This window comes from Dipodomys merriami, unplaced genomic scaffold (assembly GCF_024711535.1).
Source record: "Dipodomys merriami isolate MVZ:Mamm:240054 unplaced genomic scaffold, mDipMer1.0.p SCAF_56, whole genome shotgun sequence".
Taxonomy (NCBI): domain Eukaryota; kingdom Metazoa; phylum Chordata; class Mammalia; order Rodentia; family Heteromyidae; genus Dipodomys; species Dipodomys merriami.
Window position 1 is genome coordinate 21,588 of NW_027206135.1, and position 10,317 is coordinate 31,904.

Sequence of the window (10,317 nt, forward strand, 5' to 3'; positions counted from 1 at the left end):
CGCTGTGGCTCAAGTGGTAGAGCACTAGCCTTGAGCTGAAGAGCTGAGGGACAGCGCCCAGGCCCAGAGTTCAGGCCCCCCTACCGGACCAAAAAAAAAAAAAAAAAAACCAACACCTGAACACACACACCACCATTTCACCATTACACTATCTCACCATTCCCATTTCCAGTCATCTGCTCACATTTCACTGTACAAGTGGTCCTTTTCTTGGACTCATGGCACTAAAAGATTGTTATTTGATGATCACAAGCAAGACCATACTAAAGCTACCAGCACAACTATGTTTATTGCAGCATTATTTACCATAGCTAAGATATGGAACCAACCCAGATGCCCTTTAGTAGATGAACGGATCGAGAAAATGTGGTGTATATATATACACAATGGAATTCTATGCCTCCATCAGAAAGAATGACATTGCCACATTTGTTAGGAAATGGAAAGACTTGGAAAAAATTATATTAAGTGAAGTAAGCCAGGCCCAAAGAAACATAGGTCCCATGGTTTCCCTTATTTGCAATAACAGGTATATGTCTGAGACAAGCAGAAAAGGTCAGATAAGTTGATGTTAGGTGAAATGAACCGCAAGATAAGTATTCAAATGTTTTTTCTTTCTTGTGATTGTTTCTAACATATTTATAAGATTATTTCTTTGTTGCTTTGTATGTCCCTCCCCCACAATATAACCCATGCTTTCACTGTATTTGATGTTGGTATACTTTGTGGAGGGGAAGGGAAAAAAACAAATCGTTTAAATAGGGATGCAGGTGGACCCATTGCAACAATGAGATATACAAGTTGTTATGTCGAAAAACGAACTTTACGGGGCTGAGAAGGTGGCTCAGGGGTAGAGTGCTTGCCTTGCATGCATGAGGTCCTGGGTTTGATTCCTCAGCACCACATAAGCAAAAAGAAAAAAGCCAGAAGTGGCGCTGTGGCTCAAGTGGTAGAGCGCTAGCCTTGAGCTGAAGAGCTGAGGGACAGCACCCAGGCCCAGAGTTCAGGCCCCAAGACGGGACCCAAAAAAAAAAAAAAAAAGAAAAACGAACTTTACAACTTTGGTTTGGGGGGGATGGGAAAGGATGGGAAGGGGAAACAAAGGAGGAGGCAACAATGCTTCATAAGAAACGTACTCATTACCTTGTCCATGTAATTGTAACCCCTCTGTATGGTATTTTCACAATAAAAAATAAATATTAAATTAAACCATAAAAAAGATTGTTTGTAAATGACTGCTGACCTGGGGCACTCCTAAAGCGCACTTCCCTTCCTGTTCACTGTATAATCCAGAGTCACACCTGTCTGTCACAGTGAGCTTGGAGATGGCAGACTCCAGATCCTAACCAGGGCAGCTTTCAGCTGGGTATCAAATGTCTCATTCACCTCCATTTCCTAAGGTATCAGTGCTCCACATTTCCCTCCCCTGACACAATGATGCCAACAAGACTTAAAGCCTGGTTCTCAGGACATTTGGCTCCAGAATGCTCAGTTTCCTTTCATCCAAACACAAGGGCACACTGGGTAACCAACTGCTCCTCAAGAGCCCAAGAACCCACCCTGGGTGGAGAGGGTCAGGGCCACCATGGCCTTGGTCAGGACTGGGGTGGGACAGATTCTCTCATTCTGCCTCCTCCTTTCCTACCAGATGGCAGCTGTGTGAGTAATTCCCCTGTGGGCTGGGAAGGGCACCAGCAGCATGTTTACCCCAACTGATTTCCTGAATCTTCGGGGGACACCCTGGCTAGGGACCACGAGAAATCATTAACGCAAGTCATGTAAAGTTATACTAATAGTTCAAAACTAGTACTCCACACAGCAGCATTGCTCTCACAGCACTCACTCTTGCTCTAGATCAGGAAGTGGATTCGGATCGATGGGAAGCCTGGTGCTGAGCAGCATCTGCTCTCCCTGCCTTTGTGATCCTCAAAGGAGCAGTGACTTCATCCTTCCCTGTCTTCAAGTCGAGAATTCATCACAGATAAGGGGAAATCACAGAGAAAGTACCCAGGCCTTTGGCAGAGGATTCATGATATCCTCACTGGGGATGCTTCATTTTTTTCCCTAGTAATGCCCTTGATGATTGTTTCTGCTTTCTTCACAGGTGGAGAATCAAGACCACATTGCACCTGCTCCTCTCCTCAACCCAGTAGAGAGAAAGGTTGTGTTCTACCCTAGGATGAAGAGCTCTGGCTCCTGCTTCCTTACTGCCTGGCCCTCTCTTTAGTCTCTGGTCCTCAGATCTTTCATCACACAGCCTGGAACTGACATTAAGCGGACTTTTCCCAGGCCTCAGGGTCACAGCTGGTAAAGTTTGCTCTAGGGGAGCTTTTCCAAGGCTCTGACTTAATGACAACTTAATGACATCCTGCCCAACCACACACTGGGAACTTGTTTTCTAACCTAGCAGAGTGACATGCTTTCTCCACAGCATTTCAGTGAGATTACCTGGGGACAAATGGCCACAGGTGTCCACACCACGTCCTGGATCTGAGGTGGGCAAGTCTAAGATTCTCACATCCTCTCCTTCCCCCAATCAACGCTTGAGCTCTGCCAAGGTCCTGGTGAGTTTCTCTCCCTTCCAGGACCAGTGACACGTTCTGTCCAGACTTGCCTTTGTCTTCAAGCAAGGCAACAGCTGAGCCCACAAACTTCTGTAAACACCTTATTAACAGGTGCTCTTGTGCTCAGCAAGGCAGGTGTCCTGGTGAACAGCATCACAGCCATCTGGTCAGAGTCATCTCTGGGCTTTTCAATTTCTCAGCATCATTCCTTCAGCTTTGTAATCATTGGTAAAGTTAACACATCCTAGGTACCGGCCACCCAGTAGATGAATGGTTCCACTCACCTACATCACCTCTTGGTTCCTATACAGAACTCCTTAACAGTGGAGACGAGGACAGAACACCCAGCTGTGTTGCTTCCATTGCTGTTTCCACTGAGGACACACACACGAGCTGTCCTAGTGTGTGTCATAAGTGCCAAGAAACCAATACCTGTGATTAGAACTTCCAGACAAGGCAAATACAGGCTGCTGCTCCTGTTGCCTCTGTTGTCAGGGGCAGTGTGATTGGCTGACTGAGAAGCAGCACTTCCTCCATGCAGACCCTCCAGCCACCTGCTTATCTTCCTGCACAGCCATGCTTCAGAGCTGCACGTGCTCTGGCTGCACCACAGGTGGTGAGTAACAGAATCAGGACAAGCCTAGAGCCATTTCTCAAAAGAAAAAGGCACTACTTGGCTGTCAGGTCTTGCTCAACTAAGTTTCCTCTCTTAATCCCCAGCCCCTGTGGCTAACCCTCAGATTTCAACATCCTGCACTGCCCTGCACTGTCCCCCTACACTGCCCCTTAGGTATCTCAGCCTATAAGAGTCACTCTCTCTACTTGGGGACAGAGGGGTCTCCCAGGTTTGTCCCAAACAAACCTGCTCTGGTGTCTGAGTTTGTCCCAATTAGCCTGTCTCCTCCATTCTGTTTTCCTAAGCCATTTAAAAGGCAAAACTTGGTGGGTTTTGCCCCTTAAAGATATGCAACTATCGCCACAGACTGTTACCCAAATGAAATCCTCCCTGGCCAATCACTCACCACTCATTCCATCTCCCTCCCAACCCCTAAGCAAGGACAAATCCACTCTCATGTCAGTGAAAGTCTCCCTGTCCCAGATGTTTATAGAAACATCAGACAAGATGTGGTAGCCTTGTCTCACCTTTGTCATTGAGGCTGATTTTTCAAAGTGCATTCATGTGTGGGGGTTGTTGGGTGCCTTCTTCCTTCCTTCCCGCTGTGTTGCTCATAATATTCCTGTGTGTGGATGCACCATATTTCACTCACCTGTTCTCCGTTCTGGATTGTCCCACACTGTTCCAGGATATGTCCTCTTCTGAATGCTTCAAATTTAACTTGCATTCCAATACACTGTCTAATTTCTGCTGATTTTGGTGTGTGATGTGTAGCATAAGGTCTAGGTTCTTTTTGTTTTCTTTCCAAATAACCAACTGTCTGTCCTAACAGTATTTGTTGTCTATGGCCATACCACACTGGACGTGCCCCCTCTCATCGGGTGCCATATTTGTTGGACAGACTTCCTTCCCCCTGGAATTTCTGTGGCACTCTTGACAATATGTAGTTGGCTACTGATATAAGGATTTTCTCTTGTAATTCTGGACCATTGGTCTACATGTGAATCCTTACGCTGTTTTTATTGCTGTAGCTTTGTAAAACCCTGAAATCAGGACGTGTAAGTTCTCCAATTTTATTCTCCTTTTTGTATGTTGTTTCCTATATTTTAACAAATGCTAGGCCTAGCCTTTACCAGGTGAATTTCTGAATCAGCTAGCAAGTTCCTAGACAAAATCCAAGTGGAGTTTCAGTGGGGATGTGTTGAATCTGGAGATAAACTGGTAGATGGATCGTCATGCCCATAACGGGAAGTTGGTGAATCAGAAGCCGCAGGCCATCCTTGGGGTCTACATCGTGTTGATGCACGCGGTCCGGGCAGGTCACCCTGGGGGGCCCGGTGAAGCCGCTTACTCCCTTGCACGCCCTTCCCTCACCACCCCTAGACAGGAGGCGTAATTACCTTTCTTCCCTGCCATATAGATAGGAACACACCTGCACACCTGTTAGCGTGGGCCCCCTTTCTTTCCAGAAAAGACACCGTGCCCTCCGCCCCCAGGTCCCGCGTGGGCTGTCTACCGGGCTCCCCCCCCCCCGCAGTCCCGGGCTGTGGGGGGCAGGGGCCGGCCCGTGGGACGCCCGGGGCTGGTGCCTGTGGGGTCTGGGGCGGGGACCCCGCAGGGGCCCAGGCTGTGGCTGGACACGCGGCGCGCGTCTACATGTGGTGCGGGTGGGGCAGAGCGCACCGGGCTCTCCCAGGAGGTCAGGGGCTCCCGGCTCCCTGCAGCGGGACAAGTCTGGGGCAAAGCCAGGGCTCACCAGCCTCGGGAACGGGGGCGCCGCGGCCCGCCCGCCCCCTCCGCCTCCGCGGCGGAAGCCATGCAAGTCTCCATCGCCTGCACGGAGCACAGCCTGAAGAGTCGCAATGGCGAGGAGCGGCTGCTGAGCAAGCAGAGCTCCGCCGCCGCCGGCGCGGTGCGCGCGGCCCGGGCCAAGTTCCGCACGGTGGCCCTCATCGCGCGCAGCCTGGGCACCTTCGCGCCGCAGCACCCCATCTCGCTCAAGGAGTCCACGGCCACGCAGACGGGCATGAAGTATAGGTACGCCCGCGCCCGCGCGCCGCGTCCTGAGTCCTGAGCACCCCCCCCCCGGGGGCCCCGCGCCCGCGCCCTGTGCCCCGCGCCCAAGCCCGGAGCCCCGAGCCACAGGGACCCCGCGCCCCGGGCTCTTCCCAGAGCTTCTGCACGACCTCTACAGGAGGATGAGTGGACAGACGCCGGCGCTCGCGTGCGCACGTGTTACACTGTGGCCTGCGTGTCTTGGCGGTGCACGGATTCTTCGGGGCGGAGGCTCCGCTCCCCCCCGCTCTCCTTCCCGCACCCCTCACCGCATACCCAGCACCTCGAGGACACCTCCCGCACCGCCTTACCCCCCCCACCCCATCCCCGGTCCTACACCCCAGACCCAGCAGAGTCCACTGCCCGCATCCAGCCTGCGTGCGTGTGTGCCTGTCAATCACTTAACCAGCTTCCCCTGGTGTCTGTCACATGCATCGCCACGCTTGATTCGGATTGATAGTACGTACATAATTTGTCATCCATTATACATGCATACCATATATGTGTGTGTGTGTATATACATACAGATATATGATCCTTTATGCGTTTACAAGTACATTTGTAACTCAGACCTGACACACAAACACAAGGAAAACACGTGCGTACTTTGTCCCTCTGAGTCTGCTTCACTCAACCTATTTTTCCCCAGGTAAATCCATATGCAAATGACATAGTATTATTCTTCCAGATAGATGAATGTAAATAGAGATGAAAGTGTCATATTATAAATTTACATTTAGATCGGATCTATGGATTGATCTGTCCATCCAGCTATCTATATCAGGGCTAAGGGAATCTGAGCTGTTTCCATTACTTGGCCATTGTGAATACTGCTGCAATGAACATAGATGTGCATGTGGGTTTTTTTGTTTATTCTTTTTTGTTTTTGCGAGTCCTGGGGTTTCCATGCAGGCATTGTCCCTGAGCTTCTCTTTGCTCAAGGCAAGCACTCTACCACTTGAGCCACAGCACCACTTCTGGCCTATTCTGTGTATATGGTACTGAGAAATCAAACCCAGGGCTTCATACATGCCAGACAAGCACTCTATTACTGAGCCACACTCCCCACACATGATTCTTGGTACCCTCACAACCCTTTGTATAAATGCTCAAGACCAGTATTGCTGGATTATAAAGTAGGTCTATTTTCAGTTTGTTGAGAGATTTCTATACTAATTTTCATAGTGGTTACATTTGTTTAGTCCCACAAAATGCAATGGTGTTCCTCCCTCCCTTCCTTCCTTCCTTCCTTCCTTCCTTCTTTCTTTCTTTCTTTCTTTCTTTCTTTTTTCTTTTTCTTCCTCCCCCCCTTGTGGGTTGTGAGGCTTGTACTTAGGGCTTGTAAGCTGTCCCCGAGCCTCTTTGTGCTCAAGGCTAGCACTCTACCACCTGAGCCACAGCACCACTTCCAGTTTTTGAGTAGTTACTTGGAGTCTTATGAGAATTTTTCTTCCCAGGCTGGCTTCAAACTATGATCCTCAGATCTCAGGCTCCTGAGTAGCTAAGATTACAGGTGTGAGCTACCGACACCTGGCCCCCCACATCCTTGTGACCATGTATTATTTGTGTTCTTAATAAAGGCTAATATGACTGGTATGAAATGGAATCTCCAATGTATTTTTTTCTTTTTCTTTTTTTTTTTGTCGGTCGTGGGGCTTGAACTCTGGGCCTGGGCGCTGTCCCTCAGCTCTTCAGCTCAAGGCGAGCGCTCTACCACTTGAGCTACAGCGCCACTTCCTCCAATGTATTTCTAAGTTAGTGATCCTCTGTGTATTTAGTACTCTAAGTTCCTTATATATTTGGCTATTAGATCTTTGTTAGATGCAAAGGACTAGGAGTTGTAAAAACAACTTAGGGACACAATTGTAGCACTTACAGTTCCTAACTTCAGCTCAGTACAAATTTATAGAAATGGAGGCAGCATAAAAATATACATGGAAACCAGTGGAAGAGAACTGCGAGAAGAAAATCTTACATTAATAAGCAGCTAATTGCATCAAGGTTTCCACATGAATTCAATAAAGGGAAGAAGAGCCTAATAAAGAGTGCTACAGAACAGTCAGCTATTTATAAGTAAAAACAAGGAGAGATGGGGACTTGGAGCTTATGTAATATTTCATTCACAAAACCCAGCTCAAAATATAGAAATAACTGACATATGTCTACAGTCTTTGAGACTCTCAGCTACTAGTGAATAGCTCAGCCACCATGAGATACACTGTGTAAGCACCAGGATGCAGTGAACTGGAACCTTGCACACCAATGGTGAGGATGGGAAAAGTGAGCAGCCACTTCAGGCAATAGTTTGGCATTTTCTCAAAATGACAGATGTGGGCCAATATTGCGCAGTTCCATTCCAAAGAGCAGATTGCTAGACAGAACCTAGAGGAGGTGCTTGCCTAGACTTTGGGGGTGGGGAAGGGATGGGAAATAATAATTACTGTTTGAGATGATGGAGACGTTCTAAAGTTTAAATGTGGTTGTACCACCTTATCCATGTACTAAAACACATTGAAATGTACACTGCAAACAAATCTGATTTCTGGAATGCAAATTATTGATCATGCTGTGAAAGAAAACTAAAGAACAATCTGTGCAAGACCGACACATTCAAATTCATTTCACATGAGAAGTGCAATGGTGAAGACACTGGGCTCAGAACTCATTTTCCTAGAGGTGGCCCGCAGCGTTTCTCCCCACCAGGTCTAAGACACCCTTTCACCTGTGACAGCGGAGGAATCTCAAATTCTCCCCTTGATGAAAACGGGCTAGAAGGGCGTTACCAGGGTAATAGGAGGTGCAGATCACCCCTCACTGGGCAATCAACTGCACCCCATGGTTTGTTAGGCTTTCTGGATGATCCAGTGACAATGCACTGTGGCCCCAGTAAGCATCCCCACTCCTCTGAGCATCACAAAACAACAGTACCACATGTCCTTCCACAACCAGGACCCCAACACTGAATCTACTCGTGACCCAGAATAAGAGTGAGGTCTGTTGAAAGAGTGGCAAAGGGGAAAGCGTTAGCTTTTCATTATTGGTAAAACTCACCGTGGCACATGTTAACGATTGTTCACGCTCCCTCGCACAGCACGTCTCCAGAGAAATACGCTTGGGTGATCAACATGGTTTGCAAGGTGGTATCCTTGCCAACACACAGGGCAATTACTCAGAAACAGCTGCTGTCAAGGAGGAAAGATATGGCAAAGCTGAGGAAAGCCACTGAGTGATCCTCCCAGCCCAAACCCACACAGACACTCATACTGGACTCACACCTCATACCTGCACCAGACACACTGGACTCCCAGCTCACACCCACACTAGACACTCACACTGGTCTCCCAGGTCACACCCACACTAGACACACACACTGGACTCCCAGCCCAAACCCACACTAGACACTCACACTGGCCTCCCAGGTCACACCCACACTAGACACTCACACTGGACTCCCAGCCCAAACCCATATTAGACACTCACACTGGTCTCCCAGGTCACACCCACACTAGACACACACTAGACTCCCAGCCCAAACCCACACCAGACACTCACACTGGACTACTAGCTCACACCCACACTAGATACTCACACTGGTCTCCCAGTTCACATCCACATTAGACACTCACACTGGACTCCCAGCCCAAACTCACACACTCACACTGGACTCCTAGCTCACACCCGCACTAGACATTCACACTGTACTCCCAGCTCATACCTGCACCAGACACTCAAACTGGACTCCCAGCCCACACCCACACAGACACTGACACTGGACTCACACCTCACACCCACACCAGACACACACACTGGACTCACCTCTCACCAGACACACACACTGGACTCCCAGCTCACACCTGCACCAGACACTCACATTGGACTCTTTAGCAGCTGTTTCTGAGGGTCATTTGTTGACCCACTGAACCACTGTGTATGGACAAAAGCCAAACTCTGAAGAATTCTAGAGCTGCGTCCCCTGAGAACCAGTCTTAGGTCTTCTCAGCAAGGAAGGCAGAAAGAAAGGGTGGAAAGGCGGGAGAAAGAAAAGGAGGAAGGGAGGGGGAGGGAAAGAGGGAGAAAGGGAAGAAGAGAATAAGGCAGGCAGTCAGGCAGGCAGGCAGGCAGGCAGGCAGGCAGGCAGGCAGGAAGGAAGGAAGGAAGGAAGGAAGGAAGGAAGGAAGGAAGGAAGGAAGGAAGGAAGGAAGGAAAGAAGGAGGAATCAGTAAATTTTACAAATTTAGAAAGCAATTCTATATGCTTATTAGCTACTGTAAGATTTTTTTGTGACCAAGTGTTTGTCCAAAATACAAATTAAATATCTCTTTATATCACACTGTGACTAGATCTTAATTGATTTTAAAATCCCCTATTGTATACTCTCATTTGTTTTTATTATGATAAATAAAACTACATCAAAACTCCTTCCATTTCAACTTGTATAGATCTTTATTGCTTCCTCTAGATAAAATACCTTGGAAAAATTTTTTTACGATCTTAAAGTCTACACATTCTTCCTGATACACTCCTGATAGGGTGGCTGCATTGAATTCTGGGGAAAACTATGAATTTATCCACCAAGAAAAAATGTTTCTTTTCAATTTTTAAATAGCACATCTTAACTGTACAAAGTGGTTTCATTTTGATAAGTCCATCTATGCATATGTGCATATGCACACCATATAACTTTTCATTGAACTCTACTTTTATTTTACAACTTTTATTGGGTCATATAATTCCATTTTTCATACACATGTATAATCTACTGCAACCATCACCATTGCCCTGTACCTTCTCTCTTCTGTCCCTGTGTACTTCATCCGCCCAAGTACCAGTGGCACACATCATTATCCTAGAAGGGGCATTCTCTCCAGGAGGAGCAGAAATCTAGAGCAGGAATCAAGAGAAAATGACCGGGACTGGGAAGGTAGCCTAGCAGTAGAGTGCTTGCCCGAAGCCTTGGGTTCGATTCCTCAGTACCGCATACACAGAGAAAGCCAGAAGTGGCGCTGTGGCTCAAGTGGTAGAGTGCTAGCCTTGAGCAAAAAGAAGCTCAGGGACGATGTCCAGGCTCTGAGATTTGACGAT